General features: G+C 40.7%; 1 pseudogene across 1 annotated transcript in view; it reads left to right on the plus strand.

Moving 5' to 3' along the window:
* Nucleotides 1–9,436, plus strand: part of LOC110043812 (uncharacterized) — a 31,656-nt pseudogene extending 22,220 nt beyond the window's left edge. Inside the window, exons 7-10 of the transcript XR_016201180.1 lie at nt 2,155–2,223; nt 2,768–2,822; nt 3,388–8,169; nt 8,764–9,436. The product of XR_016201180.1 is annotated as an uncharacterized LOC110043812 (transcript). The remainder of the gene's footprint in view (nt 1–2,154; nt 2,224–2,767; nt 2,823–3,387; nt 8,170–8,763) is intronic.
* The last annotated feature ends 11,952 nt before the right edge of the window (nt 9,437–21,388 follow it).

The following is a 21,388-nucleotide window of genomic DNA, read 5'->3' on the forward strand; positions in this document are numbered from 1 at the left end:
TACAGTCACTGGGCATGTGTTAATATTAGCTTGGAGCTGGCTACTGTTTATACATTGGGGTGAATTAACCCCTGGGGTACAGTCACTGTGTCAATATTAGCTTGGAGCTGGCTACTGTGTATACATTGGGGTGAATTAACCATGGGGTACAGTGACTGTGTTAATATTAGCTTGGAGCATGCTACTGTATATAAATTGGGGTGAATTAACCCTGGGGTACAGTCACTGTGTTAATATTAGCTTAGAGCTGGCTACTGTATATACATTGGGGTGAATTCACCCTGGGGTACAGTCACTGTGTTAATATTAGCTTGGAGCTGGCTACTGTGTATACATTGGGGTGAATTAACCCTGGGGTACAGTAACTGTGTTAATATTAACTTGTGGCTTGCTACTGTATATACATTGGGGTGAATTAACCCTGGGGTACAGTGACTGTGTTAATATTAGCTTGGAGCTTGCTACTGTATATACATTGGGGTGAATTAACCATGGGGTACAGTGACTGTGTTAATATTAGCTTGGAGCTGGCTACTGTATATACAATGGGGTGAATTAACCCTGGGGTACAGTCACTGTGTTAATATTAGCTTAGAGCTGGCTACTGTATATACATTGGGGTGAATTCACCCTGGGGTACAGTCACTGTGTTAATATTAGCTTGGAGCTGGCTACTGTGTATACATTGGGGTGAATTAACCCTGGGGTACAGTAACTGTGTTAATATTAACTTGTGGCTTGCTACTGTATATACATTGGGGTGAATTAACCCTGGGGTACAGTGACTGTGTTAATATTAGCTTGGAGGTGGCTACTGTATATACATTGGGGTGAATTCATCCTGGCATACAGTCACTGTGTTAATATTAGCTTGGAGCTGGCTACTGTATATACATTGGGCTGATTTCACCCTGGGGTACAGTCACTGGGCATGTGTTAATATTAGCTTGGAGCTGGCTACTGTTTATACATTGGGGTGAATTAACCCCTGGGGTACAGTCACTGTGTCAATATTAGCTTGGAGCTGGCTACTGTGTATACATTGGGGTGAATTAACCCTGGGGTACAGTCACTGTGTTAATATCAGCTTGGAGCTGGCTACTGTATATACATTGGGGTAAATTAACCCTGGGTTACAGTCACTGTGTTAATATAAGGTTGGAGTTGGCTGCTGTTTATACATTGGGGTGAATTAACCCTGGGGTACAGTCACTGTGTTAATATTAGCTTGGAGCTGGCTACTGTATATACATTGGGGTGAATTAACCCTGGGGTACAGTCACTGTGTTAATATTAGCTTGGAGCTAGCTACTGGTTATACATTGGGGTGAATTAACCCCTGGGGTACAGTCACTGTGTTAATATCAGGTTGGAGCTGGCTACTGTTTATACATTGGGGTGAATTAACCCTGGGGTACAGTCACTGTGTTAATATTAGCTTGGAGCTAGCTACTGGTTATACATTGGGGTGAATTAACCCCTGGGGTACAGTCACTGTGTTAATATCAGGTTGGAGCTGGCTACTGTTTATACATTGGGGTGAATTAACCCTGGGGTACAGTCACTGTGTTAATATCAGCTTGGAGCTAGCTACTGGTTATACATTGGGGTGAATTAACCCCTGGGGTACAGTCACTGTGTTAATATCAGGTTGGAGCTGGCTACTGTTTATACATTGGGGTGAATTAACCCTGGGGTACAGTCACTGTGTTAATATCAGCTTGGAGCTGGCTACTGTATATACATTGGGGTAAATTAACCCTGGGTTACAGTCACTGTGTTAATATAAGGTTGGAGTTGGCTGCTGTTTATACATTGGGGTGAATTAACCCTGGGGTACAGTCACTGTGTTAATATTAGCTTGGAGCTGGCTACTGTATATACATGGGGGTGAATTAACCGTGGGGTACAGTCACTGTGTTAATATTAGCTTGGAGCTGGCTGCTGTATATACTTTGGGGTGAATTAACCCTGTTGTACAGTAATGTACGGGTACATGTTTACTGAACATTGTATCCACATAAGTTTATCAAGGCATGAGAGTTTATCACATAATTTTGTCATGGCCTTAAAGTTTATCACACTGACACAGAAGACTTTTAACTTGGGTGGGAAAGAGGTACACACTAAAATGTTGATCTGTATTATTTTTAGAACCTGACCAACAAGTTAAACTGGCTTTGCATATTTTTGGAATTAAAGTTTCTAATAACAATACATTAGGTAAGTTTCAACAGGATTTTTTTTCCAAGACTTTTTCTTCTTTCTAGCAGATGAAGGTCACTGAAGAAACCAAAAACGGTATCTAGGATCTCTAAATTTGAATCATTCTCAGTGTTTAGTAGATAGATAGATGGCGTTTATTTTAAAACGATGAGGATTAAAACTAAGAAACTTGTGGGGGCTATGATTGTTGTATGTTGCAGTTTTCCACAGCGATGAACCTCTGTATGCTACAGAATCTTTCATTTAGGGAGACCTGAAGTGCGGAACTATCAAGGAGTCGCCTTCCCAAGATGAATAACTTGAGAACCGCTTCTTTATGATATTTTATCACTTGAAATGTTTGGCAGTCTATCATTATATGCCTTATGTACATTTATACAGATAAAAATAGCAGACTTACAATGTATAATGAAGAAAGAGGGTGGACCATTGTGGTCTCCCACAAATTTCCAACATATTTTGTGCCCTGTATAGTTTTTTTTGGTATGGCCTTTACATGTTAACTTCTAAGTATAAATGAATATGTCATTCTTGATCTCAGCAGGTGCGCAGAGGGACAGTAAAGTATCCTTAGTTGGCTTTCTCCAGGGAAAATGGTAAGGTGTCTGGAATTATGGAATTGTTTTATCTCTAAGCAAATATTAAAAAGCATGAACCAACCAACGATAGGTTCAAGAATTTATTCCTTGTAGTGTGTTGCCTGCTAACAGGTTGTAAAGGAGATCGTATTATGCCCGTCATATAGTTGACAATCCAGAATTAAGAGATTCTGAGGCAGAAAGATTAACTAAATTTGGATGAATAGTTAAAATTTAAATTTGTCCAGTTCACTAAACCTGTTACGTTAAAATTAAGTCCCAACCTGACGTGAGAGCTTTCAGAGAGCTAAGAAGTGCGCCTGTGATTTTGAGATTGATTATTTGATTATGTTAGAATATTAAACTCCTTGGATAATACAGGTATAATGAACAGATATGACTTCTATTAGTTGTGTGAGACATTATGAAAATCAAGCATAGAGCATATTTACTTTTAATAAATTTGTAATAAATTTTTATTTACAAGATCTTTTAATTGATTTTCATATACCAATGAGAGGCTGACGTTGAAAAAATGCTACGGAAACGAAAATGAAGTGCTTGTTACATGTTCATTACACAGGTACAGTCAAGGAACGTCATGTAAGCCTCACGACAGTGTATCTTGATAAGCATGGCTGCTGCTGCACCTTCACCCCTGGCCAGCTCTGCGGAGAAGACAAATGGAGCCAAGCTGAGCAGACTTCTTATTGACGGTGGAACAACGGTTCTAAGGAATGTCTTTGATAGGTATCATCCTCCTGCAAACCTGGCTGCTGGTCTTAATGCAAACTATGTTACTCTGACCAATCTTTCCAAAAAAAAGGTTTTACATAAACCTCAGTGGGATCTACTGTTCCCACCTGGTGGAGCCACCCCAGACTCCAAAACATTTGATATCACTCTTCTGTTTCTTCTTCTGACCAACATTTGTGGACTATCTCCGCCCCTCTCAGGGTGGCACAAACCACCACCTTCAAGTGATACCTCTCTTGAGGCTAATCTTACTCGTGTTAAGCTGTATCGTAATGAGCTGTATGGTCACGTGACGTCCACGGGCGTTCAAACGGCTGTGTTTAACGTCAAATGGCAGGATATAAGTGCTGTTCTTGTTGATCTTGGGTTGAATCCTGCTGAGGTGGTCAGATTACAGTCAGCGCCTTGCGGGGAAGATTATATCAGCGCTGTGATCGAGTGGGTTAAAAATGACGAGGAGATAAAGTCACAGCTGGGAGAGCTACGTAAGAGGCAACAAGAAGCACGAGAGATGCAAGAGGAAGACCACAAAACTCTTCAAGATACACACGACGCAGTTGAAGGTGTTTGGCAGATCCACAAAGATACACTTGAGGTTGTAAAGGAAGTTTTGAAAACCCAGCAAGAAGCAAATCAAATACAGCACGAAGATCATAGCACCGTTCAGGATACGCAGCAGGCAGTTGAAGATTTACGGCGGATCAACCAAGACACACAAAAAGTGGTTGAAGAAGTTTTTAAAAACCAACAAGAGGTACGTCAGAAGCAACAAGAAACTGTTGAGCAGGTACGCTGGAACCAACTAGAAGATCATGAAGTACTTCAGGAAAACAAGTCAAAACTGGATGAAGTACGTCAGACCCAAACCAAGACACAAGAAACTGTTGAGAGAGTACGCCAGACCCAGTTAGAAGACCGTGAAAAACTTCAGGATAGCAAGTCGAAACTGGATGTATTTTGCCAGACCCAAGAAAAGCTCATCAAATCGGTTGAAGAGGTGAAGGAGGCAGTTGCTTCCTTAAAAGATGGGAGAGATGAAGATAGTTCAGAAGAAGTCCTGCGGAATCTCGCCAAGTCAGAGTTCGAAGGAGATATTGAGTATCTTGTAGGACTATATCACGAAGGCACTCGTGAGTGGGTGTTTAACGAAGTTGAAAACTGGTCAGACGACAGGAATTCTGAAAACCGCGTAATGGTGATCAGTTCAAATGCAGGCATGGGGAAGTCGGTCATCTCTGCTGTTATTTGCAAAAGAATGCAAGAAGCTGGCAGACTGGCAGGGAGCCACTTTTGTCAACATAACAATGCTCGTTACCGAAATCCTCAGTTGATGCTTCAGTCCTTGGCCTGTCACTTGTGCCATGCCTTGCCAGAATACAAACAAGCTCTTGTGAAACAGCTGTCAAGGAATCTGGGTAAAGATCTCAACAACATGGGTGTGGAAGAACTGTTCGCGCTGCTTTTTAAAGAGCCTCTAAGCACTGTAGCTGACCCTAGAAGAAACATGCTCGTGGTAATAGATGGCTTGGACGAAAGTGATTTCCAAGAACGCAATGAGCTACTTGATGTTCTTGCAAACCACCTCTCCAAGCTTCCATGTTGGATTCGATTCCTTTGTACGACCCGACCAGAGAGTAACATTTCATACGCATTAAAACATTTGAAGCCATTTCAACTGGAATCAAATGATGATAAGAATATGGAAGACATCAAGCGTTTCATTGAAAACAGGACACAACATCTAATCAAACCAGAAAAGAGAGGCGCCATTGTTGAAAAGCTCGTCGAAAAGTCCGAGGGGCTCATGCTGTACGCCTATTTTCTTGTTTTATTTATTGAAGAGAATAAATCAGTTCTGGACCAGGAAGATCTTGATGATAGCTTGCCATTAGCAATTTCTTCAGCCTACCATTCTTATTTCAAACGACTAGAGAACGAACTTAAGAAGGAACTAGGCGTCGACGAAGAGAATTTTCTGAAGCTTCTTTCTGCTGTTATCGCCTCCAGGGAGCCCATGCCAATTGACTTTGTTTCTAAATTATTGGGACCTAATGCCAGCTCACCACTTGCAAGGCGGAAAGTACTTAAAGCTATTAGCAGTGTGTCATCACTTCTTCCTATTCGTGATGGCTGTCTGCATGTTATTCACAAGTCGGTTAAAGACTGGTTGACAGACACATCTTGTTACGGAGAGCATGACTTCACCATGGATGAGAAGGAAGGCCACCGTATACTTGCCAGCCTCTCTGCCGATGAACTTGATCATCTGAAGGAGAAAGGTGTAACTGATGCACAGTTTAGCTCCACAGAGAAGTATGCGCTACGTCATGGTGTACGACACATGTTACAGTTAGACGAGAACATGAGATCACAGCGTCTGGAGGAATGTGTACAAACATACATGACGGACTTGGAGCTTTTATATGCAAAGCTGTGTCTAGGCTGTTTAACAGCAGTGGAAGAAATGTCATGGCTTCAAAGTCAGGAACTTTTTCGAACTCTGTCGGCAAACAGTAAAGATTTACTGGACACCCTGATGCTCCTTTTAAGATCTTACTTCCGCAGCGAGTTTTGCCTATTATCCTCACGTAGTTTTCCAAATCTTGCTGAATGAAGGAGGGCCAGTTTTATCTCCTATGGCATCAAACATGTTGCAGACCAAATACCCTGGAATATCTTACATGGAATTTGTGAACAAGCAAATGCACCAGGAACCGGTTCTAGCCCAGTTTGAATGTTCATCTGCAGTGGTTTGTTTTGATGTTTCGCCACAGTTAGACTACATGGTGTGTGAGTGTAAGGACGGAACGATTCAGTTGTGGTGGCTCCATACTGGTAAGCTACGGTGGACTCGTCCTGTAAAGGGAAAGAAACGTTACTTCAGCATTCTCAGAATATCAGTATCCTCATCAGATGTCTTGTCATGTTACCGCTCAGTAGTTTTTCATCCCACCGAGAAAGTGGTTTTACCGGGAGTCCTTAACCATGTGTATGATTTCAACGGAGATCTGAAACCCCTTTTTCCTGAAAGCAGCTGCAGTTTCACTGTTTGTTCGATTTCAGTAGACAAGACCACGATGTTAACTGATTGTCCTCACAATGCTAAATGCATTATAATTTGGAGTCTGAAGAATGGTTCAGAGATTACTCGTATCACCAGAGATGAAGATGTCTTGTCTTTTGCATGGTCACGAGATGCAAAGCTGCTGGCAATTTCTCATTTGAGTGGTCTTATTGCTATCGTTGATGTGGTAAATGGTTTTAGAATACTAGGACAAACCGATCTCCGACACGTATGTGGCATGATTAGGTTTTCGCCCAATAGTCGATCTCTTTTTTGTCTCCATTTATCACCGCATGACATTAAGTACTCTGCCTTTCGTCTCAATATCAATATCGTCGCACATTCCTCCTGGCGGGTGGATGTTCTCGAAGAGCCCTATGTAACCTGGGAATTTGAATCACGTAGCGAGGGTGGATTTTTGTTAGGAGATCCCGTATCTGGTGCATTTAAAGAAGAGCTTGGTCGAATCGTTTCAAGTAGGAAGTTTGATTTTGTGCTTGATAAGCATACTGTATTGAGGAGTGATGATGATCGCGTAGAAATGTTGAATGTTACTGACCAAAAGGAAGATGATAAAGAAGCGGCAAATACTATCGTGGAACACGCTGTGTTTTCCTTTAGTGGTGAGACCATTTATGTTGTCAGTCGCTCTAATGACTTAATTGCAACCACAGTGACGGCCTGGAATGTTTCAAATAGCGAGCTGATTGCAAAGAGAGATTTATCCTCACGCATTTATCTTTTAGCTGTGAAAGGTGGTGTTTTGATAAAAGAAATCGGTACTCTGCAAATGTGGAATTTTGAGTTGTCCAAGTGCGTCCGACGCTACACCAACATCGGCAGTGTAACAGACGTGATTCCTACATCTGAAGAAAAAGTGGCATGTACGACGGAAGAGGGGAAGGTGATCATCCTTGATACTACTAGCGGAGAGATCTTGTCGACCATCCAGATTGATCGAACCACAAATTTGCGTGCGTGCAACAGTAAATTTCAAATTTTAACCTGGAGCAAGGATGGCTCACTTCGTTTGTCGGATCGCGAAACCACGCTCTGGGAAAAACAACTGCATACAAAAGATCTTTGTGATTTTGGAAGGTTTTCTCCTGCGGAAACCTTTGTCATCATTTACTCTAATGTGTGGAGTAGAGATGGAGTATACGTCTTTGACGCAGTTTCTGGAAAACAACTACACGTTTTAGGTAGTCCACGTGCCGGTCTGTCATCATTTTTTGATTGTGAATTTGTCAGTGACGAGGTGTGTGTTGTCATCTCCGAGGCTATCCTCTTAGAACATTGTCGTGTTCAGCTGTTTAACGTGAAGTCAGGTGACCTGCTGAGTAACCTCCCGCTGAGTAACACGCTGAAGAGTGGCCTGCAGCGGAGTAACGTGCAGCGGAGTACCCCGCTAAAACAAAGGCGGGATTGCTTAGCAGCCTCGCCATGTAAGCGTCTCGTCGCCATTTATCAAAGTGACTCTAAACACGGATACGAACTTATCCAGGTTCGGTTGCCTGGAGATGAAGACAGCTGGAAGAGCAGATGGTAAGCTATAAGCGATGGAAGTAGCAATTTCATGAGATAAAGCTTATTCAGAGTAGCGCTTTATTGCTGAGGAGAAATGAGAAGGAAGAGTGGAAATACTTTACAATTATTTTTTGAAATCAAGGTCAATAGTAGCAGAGTATTTATTGAGCTGCGATTACTTGTTAATAATACACTTAAAACATACTATTTAAGGTCATCTACACATTGTTTCCTCAGTAAAGCTTCAATGTGCTTGGTATTACTAATTTTAGCCAATCAGAATCGAGGAATGTGTATTATTATATGACCAGCTCCGTGAGCGGGCAAGATGGCGCTATCTTGCCCGCTCTGGACTACTCTCCATATCCTGCTGGAAAATTTCCCGAGAGCCATATTATAAATCTTTTATTGACCAAGGTTTTTTGTACAAGATGACTGGATGTTGGCCTAGTCCATTTTTGTGCGAGTTTATGGACCTCGACTTCGTCTCGGTCCATAAACACGCAAAAAAAGAACTTGGCCAATATCTAACCATCTTGACCTCACGCTTGGTCAATAACCCCTTATTTATTTATTACATAATCACGCTTAAAACCTACTGGCATTTTACAGGACTCTCAACCCCGAAAACACATAAAAGCACAAGAAGTAACCAACCTTGAATTAAACAGCCAGCTTTCTCTTTTGTTCTCGATGCTATGCACACGCTTTTTTAGTGTAATTGCTATTAATAAACTAAACAATCCTAATGACAAGGAAAAACATCGAACATGCTTTCGTTCTGATCAAACAAATGTTAACTTTATAGTGTGCAACCCGTCCAGCGATTAACACTCGAAACTTGTTTTTACGAGGCCAGGGACCAAACGTGTTCCAACTATGTCACATCGTTACAACTTACTATATTCAGCGTAAACTAACTATATTCAGTTAAGAAAAAGTTCCTTCTCTCTCACAAATAGAAGAATGAATGTGTAACATTAAAAAAAGCCTTTTACGCTCTGTATAGCAATAAAAAGTGTTGAGCACAACAGTCTTTTCATCACTATACGTCCGGAATTAAAGAGACAAGAGCCTGCAGAACAGGGGTATACGGGGCGCGAGAACAGGCTCTCAGAGCAAGGCGAGAAAAATCAACGGTTTGTTTTTTCGTCTCGCGCTTCGCGTTTGCAGTTATTTATCGAGCTTCGGCCCCGCTAATCCGCTTGTTCTGAAGGCTATTGTGTTGTATGTTTTTTGGCAAAACCCTTTACTCTCACAGTTCCTCTCTCTACGCAGAGGTAAATAGATTAAAAAAGAAAAAAAAAAAGATAGGTACCGACAGGAGCCATAATCGGGGACGGAGACGGTAAGTCTTGGAATCTGCGCGCACTTATGATATGGGAAAATGATTCTATTTTTAGAACAAATTGCGCCATCCTGACGACATATATCCGCGCGGATTCTCTTGCGGATTTTTCAAAGCGATGGGAGGGAATAAGGCAGTGAATAAGAAACCGGGCGAGCTTTTCAGGGTCGAAAACAAGACATCAATTTCGCGCTGTGAATAAATTATCTATTTTGCGAGTTTCTAAAACAATACTTAGTCATAACCAACACCTGTTTTTGATAGTTTCTCGTCGTTTCCGCTTATTTGGCGAGTGTGCAAAGTTTTTTGAAAGAAAAGTCTGACGCGTACAAGTAGCTCATTTGCATAGCGCAGCGCGAGCACTTTCAAGTCCGAGTCGGATTTTTCAGTTGTCAACAAATCTTGACAAAGATTTATTTCGTTATCTTTTGTGCTGAGATGCTGCAACAATTTTCACCAATGCCAAAAGGCTACTTACATCATGTGAGTTTCCTCAACATAGTGAAATTTTAGACTGCGAAAATAAAATACCGTAAATCCTCGAATAAGCGCCCGGAGCGCTTATTTCAAATTTAGGAGAAGACCGGGTGTGGGCGCTTACTTAATTTTTCCCAAATCGTGGCCTGAAATAATCTTTTTTTTTTCTGTGCGTAAACAACAACATATGCAGTTTATTGACATAAAAAAATGATCTTAAAGTTTAAATCGCGGCACCATTAGTACTTAACGTGTTCACAAACTGAAACAATGTACAAATCTGATACTACATGACAAAAACTATACATCCTTTGTTGTCTCATTACTCATTACTCATTACTCATTACTCCAAAATGGGGGGAGGGGAGGGGGCGCTTATTCGAGGGGGGGCGCTTATTTTAAATTTCGGCTGATAGGAGGGGCGCTTATTTGAGGGAGGGGCGCGCTAATTCGAGGATTTACGGTAGACAAGGAGTTTTAGTAACTCAACCAACAAAATCGAAATCGTTATTCGAGGTGATTGAAGAAAGCGTCATCGTAACTTTGCTGATTATCTCTGCTTTATTCACATATTTTCAGCTAACCTTTTAATATGTTCTCAAACATTTATCAACCTTAAACATATTTGAAAATTACAAATGTATGAGTCCGATGTACGTTTTCACACGAAAGTGCGGAAATCCAATTTGTCATGTTTACTAACTGTACAAAAAACGCATCGGCGGGCGGTCTTATTCATCGACAGCAGACAATTTATTGGATTTTTACACAAACAAAACTAAGCAGTATCTATAGGCGTAAACCTTTTTGGGCCTTGATGAAATATAAAGCTTTGCTTACATTTCAGACGAAACTCAAACTTGCAATGGTTTTTTTTCTTTTTGTTTTTACTGTTCGGTCGCGAAATCCCCGTAAGCGTATGGCAAGAGAAGGGAGACTGAAGTCCTGAAATGCTAGTATATCCAAATATATCCACATAGTTTTTTTGCTGTGTTATGGAAAAGCTGTTAATCTTCAACCAACATATGCGAAATTTAGAGGGGAGTAATGTGGAGTTCTAGTAAAAGAAACAGTGGAACACAACTTGGTCAGTGATGTGAAGCGGGACATACCTAAATTCGACACTGTCTTACTTCACTCAGATTGGAGCAGCTTGCGACGAAAATACGTAAGCAAAATTCCAACAGACATAAACGTATTGAGTTGAGGGCCAAAAGCATAAAAAATTTCGGGAATTTCGGGCACAATTTTCCCTTGGCGACATCCCCAAAAATCCTCGCAGCATGTATGCGCGTGTGCCGCACGCGATGGAGCAATTTGTTCTAAAAATAGAAAATTGTCCTATATCATAGGGACAGCCCCAATACTAGAAATAGCGCGCTTACGGTCTCCGTCCCCGATTATGGCTCCTGGTACAGGTGAACTGACCGTTGATAGTATCCCTCCGAAGGACATCATTTCATTCACGATCGGGCACAGTAGAAATACTCCTAACCGCTTCATGCACGGTAAACAGAGAGAAGCGCCTGCGTGATTGGCCACTAAGATCGAACGCAGACTTCTGCTCGAAATTTAATACGGGTGGCTATTACTGAGAGAGCAGTGACCGGCTAGGCAATTATATATTTGCTTTCCGGACCTTCAAAATTTCGAAACCCATATTAGTTCAAACTTTTCCAACGACGATTACTTTCCTTTAAGAATGAAAACGTAACAAAATATGCATGTTTGCAAAATTCAGCCCAAAAGCTACCCTGGGGCTAAGTCTGCGCATGTGTTAATGCTGCATCCGCTGGCTGGGACTGTTGCCCAAGTAATGTGTGAGATCACGGTTAAGATCTCATTTACGAGAATGTTTAGGAAGTAGATTACATTCAATGTATGCTGAATATTGTAATTTTATTTTAGAATTTTACTCTTGTGTTGATAACGTTCATCTGCAACTCGGCACCATATTGGGCTATCTTCTTGATCTCGGTTAATTTTCCTCCCGGGGGGGGGGGGGGGGGAAGGGGGTACTCTCGGAAACATTTGTTGGGGGTGTGCGGCCTGGTTCCTAAAAACCCTTGCCCTATTTATGACCAAACTCTGTGATTTTTCCTACCCTATTTATGACCTGACCAAAAATGTGCTACCCTATATATGGCTGTTGCGGCTGACACAGTTGCCATGAACAGAATTTATGAAGGGCCTTTCTTTATGGTCTTATCGATAATGATGAAAGAGCAGCTTCTTCTAAAGAACATACCCGGTTCAAGACTAGAGTACAAAAACTATACCCTATTTAAGACCAAAATGGCCAAAATTGATGCCCTATTTATGACCAGGACGGCTGAAAAACCATATCCTTTGGGGCCACACATATCTATATAGCCCACATAAGGGAGCAACCCCCCCGGATTTTCCTTTGTTGTCAGTTACTCACGTGATGTGTATCCTAAAAGCTTTTTTAAAGGAGCACAGTCACGGTATTTTGAGTTATTTTGGCCTCGTACAAAATCACTTTTCACTCATTGAAAAAAACCTGAAAATAATTCACTAAAATAGAAAAACACTCAAGAGATAATAATAAAACAAAAAGGAACAAGGGTGATCAGTGATGGAGAAGATTAACACGGATGATTGTAAACGATGATCATAAAAAATTTAGCCCAAACTTGTCAAAATGTGCAAACCGTGACGTAGCTCGTTTGAATGGTGATTAGAGTCCCTTGCCCGTGTGGTTTGACCACAGGCGTCCCAAGCTGGGAATGCGACAAACACCTCAAAAAAAAAACAAAACAAAACGATGAAATAGCCCAATTGGACTATAGAAACCAGGCAAGGTGAGTATATTTTCTATATTCTATGCAAAAAAGGAACATTTTATTTCATTGCGTGATTTTCTCCTTCGTTATTTTAAACTCCATACAAATGCCTTTTAGAGTACTCAAATTCTCAACGGCCCAAAGTGTAACACAACACCGTGCAATGTAAGAGGCCACGTCCCACTCGATACGCGTACAAAAATCATTAATATTTGATGGATTCCTTGTGAGTTTGGGACGTCTGTGGTTTGACTAATGTTTTAATAATAAACGTTTTTTGATCGGTCTTTTCCACGTCATTTGTTAGTTTTACCCAATTTGCATGGTCACCCCACGCAGTGTATTGATGTACGTATCTTTTGCAGGTGTATTCTTGTTCACCGTAGTATCGTTATTATCCTGATCAAGTATATTTTTTTGATCGGCCTTTTCCACGTCATTTGTTAGTTTTAAGCAATTTTCATGGTCAACTCGTGTAATTAAGACTTAAATGAAGTTCTTTCTTACGTTACTTACACACTCACTCACTCACTCACTCACACACTCACTCACACACACACTCACTCACTCATTTACTCACTCTCTCTCTCTCACTCACTCACTCACTTACTTAAATACTTATTTACTTACTCACTTTCCAACTTCCTTCCTTCCTTATGTACTGATGTACGTATCTTTTGTAGCTGAGCCGTTTCCGAGGGATGAATGGTGATGATGACGACAATAATGATTAGAGCAAGTGAAGTGATACTTTCAACGAGCGCTTGTAACGAACGAGTAACGCGCGCGAACTTCGCGCTTCTCGTTCTACTAAGAAGCACGGCAAGATGGAGTGCATCCTCTTTAGTCCCAGCAAACTGCGTCGTGTCCTGGAGGCTGTCTTGGCATTGTCCATCACAGGAAAAATTTTCCACGTGCCTTTTTTAATCAACCAAGTTACTTTTAACAGTGATATTACAAGATATTAAGAACGATTTGAAGCTTAACAAATAGACTTTATTTTGCCGTGCGTCTGGTCAGTTCTAGATGCACAGATGACCTCGAAACATGGTCAGAACAAAACAGTTGACTGTCGGACGAAGTACTGTAAAGTAGATAGATTTAGCAAAGTCAAGGTGGTGCACTAACGGAGGCTGAGTACAGAGTCTACAAGCGTAAAACTTACAAAAACCTGACGTGAACTTATTGTGAGGACATTAGCACCGCGCATTCCTTTGATTCAATATCTGCTTTGTTCAGTTACTGAACGGACCAAGGATAAAATGGAATCTATTTGTGTTATATAGTAACAGTTCAGAGAATTTTATTGTTTTCAAACAAGAAACGTCGGTTGTTATTAGTTTTTATAACAGATTTGTAGACGGGAATAAAGCGCGACACAATAAACTTCAGAATAATTGCAAGAACTTAAAAACGTTAGGTACACAATTTACTGGAAACTACGTGAAAATTTATTAACAAAAATAATTGTTTGAAGTTGTTTTACGAAGAATTATGCCGGTGGCCATTCAGTGAAGTTCACGTCAAACTATTCTAGACATTTGTAATTTGTAATGTTAAATTAATATTTGATAGCTAGGTAGAACTGTTCATTTTCAACATTGAATATGTTAGTTAAACTAGACTAGGGTCTAGAGTCTAGGGATTCTTTTTGAATATTAGTTAAGGCCTAATTCATTGCAGAGTATACATGTAACTAGAACCTAATCATAAGTGTGGACAAGTTTTGTACAGATTCTCAACGATGCTTGCATTATTTTAGTGTGTGACTGGAGGAGATGTCTGATATTCAGGCTAACCTGTTTTAAGGTTTCATAAAGCGTATAAGGACTAATGTAATATAGATGTTCAAATTAGGGATAACAGTGGAGAGTTCGAGCCTCCAACTTTGTGCAAAATAATTTAATTCATGACCACAACATTATAAAATATTTTTTCCTACCATGGAAGATTTTCTGAAAATATTCAATTTAGCGCAGCGTATGATGATTAGATTATCGGTGTATTGCATTTCTAATAAGCGCATTCGATTTTTTCAATGGAATGTTTTTCAAAGGAAAATATAAGAAAACGTAGTACTGAGTAATGTACTCATAAAAAAGTTTGAAGCAGTATAGAAATCTAGATTTCTAACTTTTTTGTGTGCGCAAAATGGTCAAAAAATGCCGAGGATCTGTCATAGTGGATTCTTGAAGTTTCTTTATTCTGTAATCAATTATTGTATCTCACTGTATTGAAAGACAAGTGACTTTTCTTCCTGATGAAAATAGTATGTATTGTAGTTTTAACGAAAGACGATGAAGTTTAAGTCAGCGTAATTGTATCAGGTAGACTTTTGTAGTAATCCAGACAAAATAAACGTGATGTTCGTTGTCAGTTCACTATTTCCACAGTCGTTCCTTTGTGTCCCTGTGGTATGAAGTCATATGTCGATGACTGACATGTACAGGCCTGCAAATGATCCCCGGTCCGGAACTGATTCCACCGCAAAAAGTTAGGAATGGCGTGGACTCCATGAAAGTTTATGCATGGATATGTATTTTTTAATTATCCCAGGTGAAGAAAAGACAAGTACCTCAGGCATAAAAGCAGCAATAGAAAACGTTAGACATACTGCGCAAAATACCACATTGACGTGAGTCGACTGTATAAATTTTTCGTTTGGGAAACGCACCGAAAAATAAACATGAATCTTTGAAGATGCCTCTGCTATTTAATTAACCACTTAGAACTTTTCTCTGTACACTTTTTATATCTGCGTCCTTGATAGACACCGAAATCTTCGTGCAAGTTACCCCAGTGTTCTTCACTCAGATAGATTCTGAATGCCGTGCGAGTAGAGCTGTAGCTTTTGCTCCTGCAATTTTCTTTCTACTGTCAACAATCTCTGTGCCGAAAGAAACGCGAACATGTGGTCAATTCACTTTGGAATTCTCAGTTTCCGAATGCCGGTGAGGATATAGTGAACACCCTGTTTTATCATACATCTCAGGCCCGGAACCCGGGGATGGGTACTCCCAGAAAAAATTGGTTCGGGTGTGCAGCCCACTTCCCAAAACCCTTATCCTATTTAGAATCAAAATCTGCGATTTTTAATACACTATTTACGACCTAACCAAAAATTCGATACCCTATGTATGACCTGACCCTTTAATCAATACCCTCTTTCTGACCTGCCTTATAATTAGTTTCCTTGTTCAGACGAATGTTAAAGGAATTGTGAAGGGCTATTGTTGATGATCTTATCGATAGTGATGAAAAAGTAGCTTCTTGTAAAAAAAACGTACCCAAAATTATTCAATACTAAAGTGCCGAACCTCTCAAGTTATGGCCAAAGCGGCTGAAAATCCGTACCCCTTGGGGCCGCACATACCTATATAGCCCAAATAAAAGAGTAACTGCCCTCCCCGCGCAGGAACACAGGATTTCGTAACGCTGGATATCATTTTTAAAGTTGTGAAATTTGCATTCAAATCGTTCATACTGTACATTTTGGTTACGTTATCAAACTATTGCATTATTACTGTGACACTCAGAAAAACGTGAAACCAGAAATATTTATGGAATATTGTTGTAGCAAGGACAAAGCCAGTTAATCGTGAGAGACCTAAACCGCAAACAGTAGCAGTAATTAGTTGTGGTTTTGCGAGGTTTTTACGCGTGTCTTAAACTTTATTGTGATTGGTTAAGTACACAACCTTTCAGAATCAAACCAAAGAGTTCATGGTTTTCTGAGTTTCACAGTAATTTAAAAAAATCGATTATATTAATTTTCAATCCATTGTCCAAATCCCTGAGTCCATACATTTTCCTCTTTTATTGCGAGGCGACCACTTCCGGTCCGGGCCGGATCATTCATGACGCAATCTGGGGATTATTTCCGGTCCTGGGATCATGTGCGGTACAATTTGAAGATCATTTACGGTCTGGGATCATTTGCGGGTCTGTACACACACCTTGATATTCTCAAGTGTTCATTGTCAAGAAGACATGTGACGAGATAAAAAAAAAACGTCAGTTAGTAGATTGTATTGCTTTGCTACCCAAAATCTCCCAACCATCACATAAGAAATGAATATCAGTCAGGAGGGAAAATTGATATTTTGATCTTAGCAGTGAGAGATTTAATGCGAAAAGCTATATTGTTCAGATTTTTCATGATTGCCGGGTTCTCTAGCAATGAAAGAATATCAACCTGGAATTCTTTGTCCCGTGCTCGTGATCACTGAAATTACATATTGTTTGCACCCTGGAACATCGTATGAAGAGATTATTACTGCCACTTAGCTTTTTTGAATTTTAGAAACTGAGGCTTTGAAGAGCCTGTCTTTTAATTTACCTTCAAGGGGTAAAAAAAAAAAAACGGTTTTGCTTCCTCTCAGGGTGTTCAGCCTCAGAAGGTCCAGAGCAGGAGCTTACGCGGTATAGTTTAGGCATTGAGCCGAAAAATAATATGACAAGAGATATTTGACAATTCAATGAACCGATCTTTAATTTTGTCGCATTTACACCCGCCTGGTAATTCATAACTTCTCCGCAATAAGAGAGTCCACATTAAGATTGGATAACGAGGATTTATACGTAATTGCCTCATGTACGTCTTATTAACTTCATGGTCAATTGGCTGGAATATCAATTTCTCAGTTACGATTTTATTTACCGTTTTGTTTTTAAGGAACAACTTATATTAGACAGGTATAGGTATTTATGACAATGGCTTATACTTTCGTAAACTTTACGAGTAGAGGGCATTTGAAGCAATCGTCTTCCAGTTGATCGCTGTTAAAATAACTCAAGTGTCAGTTAATGTTCTGTTTTATAACCGGTACCTCTTAGGGCTGACAAAAATTCAAGTCACACCCACAAAACACGATCTTGGTACCTCTAACCTGAAGGAGTTCTTTTCAAAATTTCGGACGAGCACCTCTGTCCTTTTGCAATCTCCCCTTCTCCCGGAACAAGCATGAAACAGTTCTGGTTAATTTGTCACAGTATGCAATCAAATAAACAAGCACAGCTGTAAGCAAACCTAGCCCAAGAATGTCACAATAAAATGCTAGACACATTTCTATGGGTGCTTACCATTTGTCAGAATAAACCGTTTGCGATGACCGTTGAATAATGGTAAGGGTTTTCTAAAACTAGCAAACCAACCGAACGAGATGGCGCTTACCATTTGCAATTCGATTTCTCATAATCGTTTTCGGCTGATGAGAGAATGGGAACTGGAAAATTTACCAAATGGTAAGGAAATTTCCGCCGTTCCGTTCCGAACGGAAAAAGAGGACTACCACTGGAGGAAGTCTACAATTTTCCGAACTGATGTTCCGGAAAATCACTGTTCCATTTGACTTTCAACCGAAATTTCCGGATTTTTTTGCTAAATGGCAAGCACCCCCCTGGGAGCACCTTATGATTCCCTCGATGGTCCACCCCGATTCTACGCGCGTTGGGATTATGGGTATGCCACAGGCTTCTTCGCAGTTTCCTGTCATTTCTGCTCTCCTTGTAAAACTTGGACCTTCGACTGATGTGCATATCGAGGTTGTTTCGCTGGCTTCAAATTGTCAAAAAAATCGCGAAAAGTGAAGGTTTACTCTGCAAGGTTAGTTTAGAAGTACATGTAAGTTTAACAAATCGACGTTAGTTTTTCATGCGTCTGTCCTTTTATTGACGATAACTTTCGTCATAACATTGTCAAAGTGGTTCTGCAGAAAAACTTTGACATTGTTATGACGCAATTTATCGTCAATAAGAGGACAGACGCATAAAAAACTGACGTCAATTTGTTTTTTTACAATAACAAGACCCCAAAATGGTCAATTGTCGGGAATAAATGAGGGGAAAAAACGCCGTAAACTTGACGTAAACAAAGATGAGTGAATTTTTTTAAAATGACGCGAACATTGTCAATAGCTTTTCTCGCTTTTTGATTGGATACTTAAAAAAGTCAATAAATCCTCAGTGGTTAAAAAGTTGATAGTTTGACAGCTGAAAGTTGAACTTGAAAGCTGCGCTTGCGTAAATTAAAATTTTATCCATCTGTACTCTTATTGATGATAAAAATGAGCCAATCAGCGCGCGAGAAATTAGACAGTTATTGTATAATTTTAATACTTACATGTTCTTTCTGTCAGCGTGAATATTTTTGTTTCGTGTTTTACGGCTCATTAGGGAGCTTAAGCAACGACGACGACGCCGAGGACGACGCCTAGTAAAAAATGAATTTATATTTTACGAGCGAAATTCGCGATTGTCTAGATCTATTAATTCGGTACGCCGATGGCTCTAAAAACGTGTTTAAGCTAAATATGCAACGACGGCGTTCAATTCCAAATCGAAATATGAAAAATTAGCCGTCGTCGTCCACGTTCCGTAGACGACGGAGAACTTGGTCATTTCACGTTGTTGTTTTGCAGAGGACGGCAAATAAATGTATAAAGATTTATAACGCACGCGCACAGCTATTGTTTTGCCCATTAAGCCTTTTGTTTGGCGACGTTCTCGTTGTTTAAGCTCCCTATTGTTCTGTTTACAACCGCAGTATGATCACTTCTGCTTTGACAGTGCACACGTCCAACATTCTACGCTATTTCAATGACCTCCAATCACTGTTTGAAAACTTTTGGTGCTTCCCGATCGAGATTGTTCTCATCTACAAATCTTAAGCTCTGAAATTTAAAGCGAGCCTTTCAGATTATGGTGGAATCTCGATTTCTTAGTTCGACCCCTCAGTTTCTCGAACCACCGAAAGTCGTCCGTTTTCCTGCCCTCACTCGAACACTGTAATCTTACCCCAATTCCAATTTTCGTTTCTCTTGGAGGTTCGAAAAATCGAGATTCCTCTGTATAATCCATTTCAAGGTAGGTTAGTTTACAAACAAAATGTCTTTGAACTTGCATGGAAACTGGGCTGAAATTTCTCAGGCAGTTTTAAGGGCCTCTTCATATGAGTCCGGTCAACCGGGCTGGCTCCTGGTTTCCGAGATCTCGCCTCGCTTCTCTTTCCTTCGTAAAAATTTCGATGTGTTCATATGAGAAGCCAGGCTGGCCCGGTCACCGAGATCTCGGTAAACAGGATGAAAATTTTGCCATATGAACACTCCAGCCCGAGTAACCGGGACGCAACTGTTTAGACGAAATAGCTTCGTTTTCGCAACATAGCGGCCAAAATGGCATAATTTTTCCCTTGTATGTATTTCCACTTTAGGCTTATTAGTAAAGTTACAAGAGTCTACAAAGCTGCGACAGCCGCGAACGATACAGGTTTATGTTCCACCATTTTGGTTGTGTTTCTTGGATTTTATCCCGGTAGACCGGGCTGAAATTTCCCATATGAACAGACAACAAAATTCGTCCCGGTTACCGGGCTCATATATATGAAGAGGCCCTAAGTCAGTTTTAGGTTATTATTAGCCCACATGTAAACAAGCAACGAAAATGTCAGCAAAATGCTTGGAATGATTTTTGTGAGAGTTTAATATTATCTACAGAGGTCCTAACGCAATGAAGCTGTGTATTACTATCCAGGATGGTACCTTCGATCCTTAAAATTAATACTCACTTTCAATTGCCGGTAAGCGGTTAAAGCTTATACTGACTGCAAGCTTTAGTAAAATTTAGCGTATAGAGCGTTTTCACTCACATGACCAGCAGCTGCGCAAATTTATTGGAACAAAAGAAAGTGTTTACATAAGAAAAGAGTTGAACTCCCACAGGATTGGTTTGGTACACCAACATGACCACCGTTTCATTGTTTTGGAACTCCAAGATGGCTGCCTTGACGTCATATGAAAACGCTCTGTATGATAAGACTATCAGTTTCAGGGTTGTGAGCGAAGTTTCCGCTGAAATTATGAACGATTTTACGTGTGGTTATGTCATAAGTCACCAAAGGCATTTTTGAGTGGGGGGGGGGGGGGGGCGGGGGGGGGAGGGAGGGCAAATTTCTGGGGCATGAAATTTTCTCACCTTTAGGTTATATATGATAATTTTTGGCGGCCAATAGCCAGCCCAGCTCCCCTTCCTTCAAAAAAAAAAAAAAAAAAATTAATGGCGCCTGTCTAAATGTGTACAAGAGGTGATTTAGACAAGCATGCTGAATACAAGTCATTTAAAATCAAAAATAACACCTAACAATTCCGCAGCTACATAACCAGGATGTGTTTTGAGTCGGACAGGAGCAGGACGGAAAAGGCCGGGAGTGACGGGAAACAAAGGTACAGGAAACGGGAGAGCAAGGCTAGGGTTGGCTAGGGTTGGTTAGGGTAAGGGAAGCAGGAGGCTTATCCCGCTGCTCCCCTCCCTCACCCCCACCTTTCCCAGTAATGATCATATTATCTGCTTGAAAAATTAAGACTCCTTCTCCTTCAAAACACGACAACCACGCCTTTGTCAACGTAGCCTGCGTAGCAGGCGCATAAAGGGAAGGGGTGGGGGAGGAGGAAAAGAATTCGGGGAACAGAACGTTCCCTTTCCCCCCCCCCCCCCCTCGCACTTCTCCGTTTTTTTTTCTCGAATTCTCTTCCTCCTCCCCCATCCCGTCCCCTTTGTACGCCTGCTACGCAGAACGAGATCGAGAGGACACAAATACTCCCTTGTGGAC

Source organism: Orbicella faveolata, unplaced genomic scaffold (assembly GCF_042242905.1).
Source record: "Orbicella faveolata isolate gen_17 unplaced genomic scaffold, um_ofav_v1 contig_34, whole genome shotgun sequence".
NCBI classification, from domain to species: Eukaryota; Metazoa; Cnidaria; class Anthozoa; order Scleractinia; family Merulinidae; genus Orbicella; species Orbicella faveolata.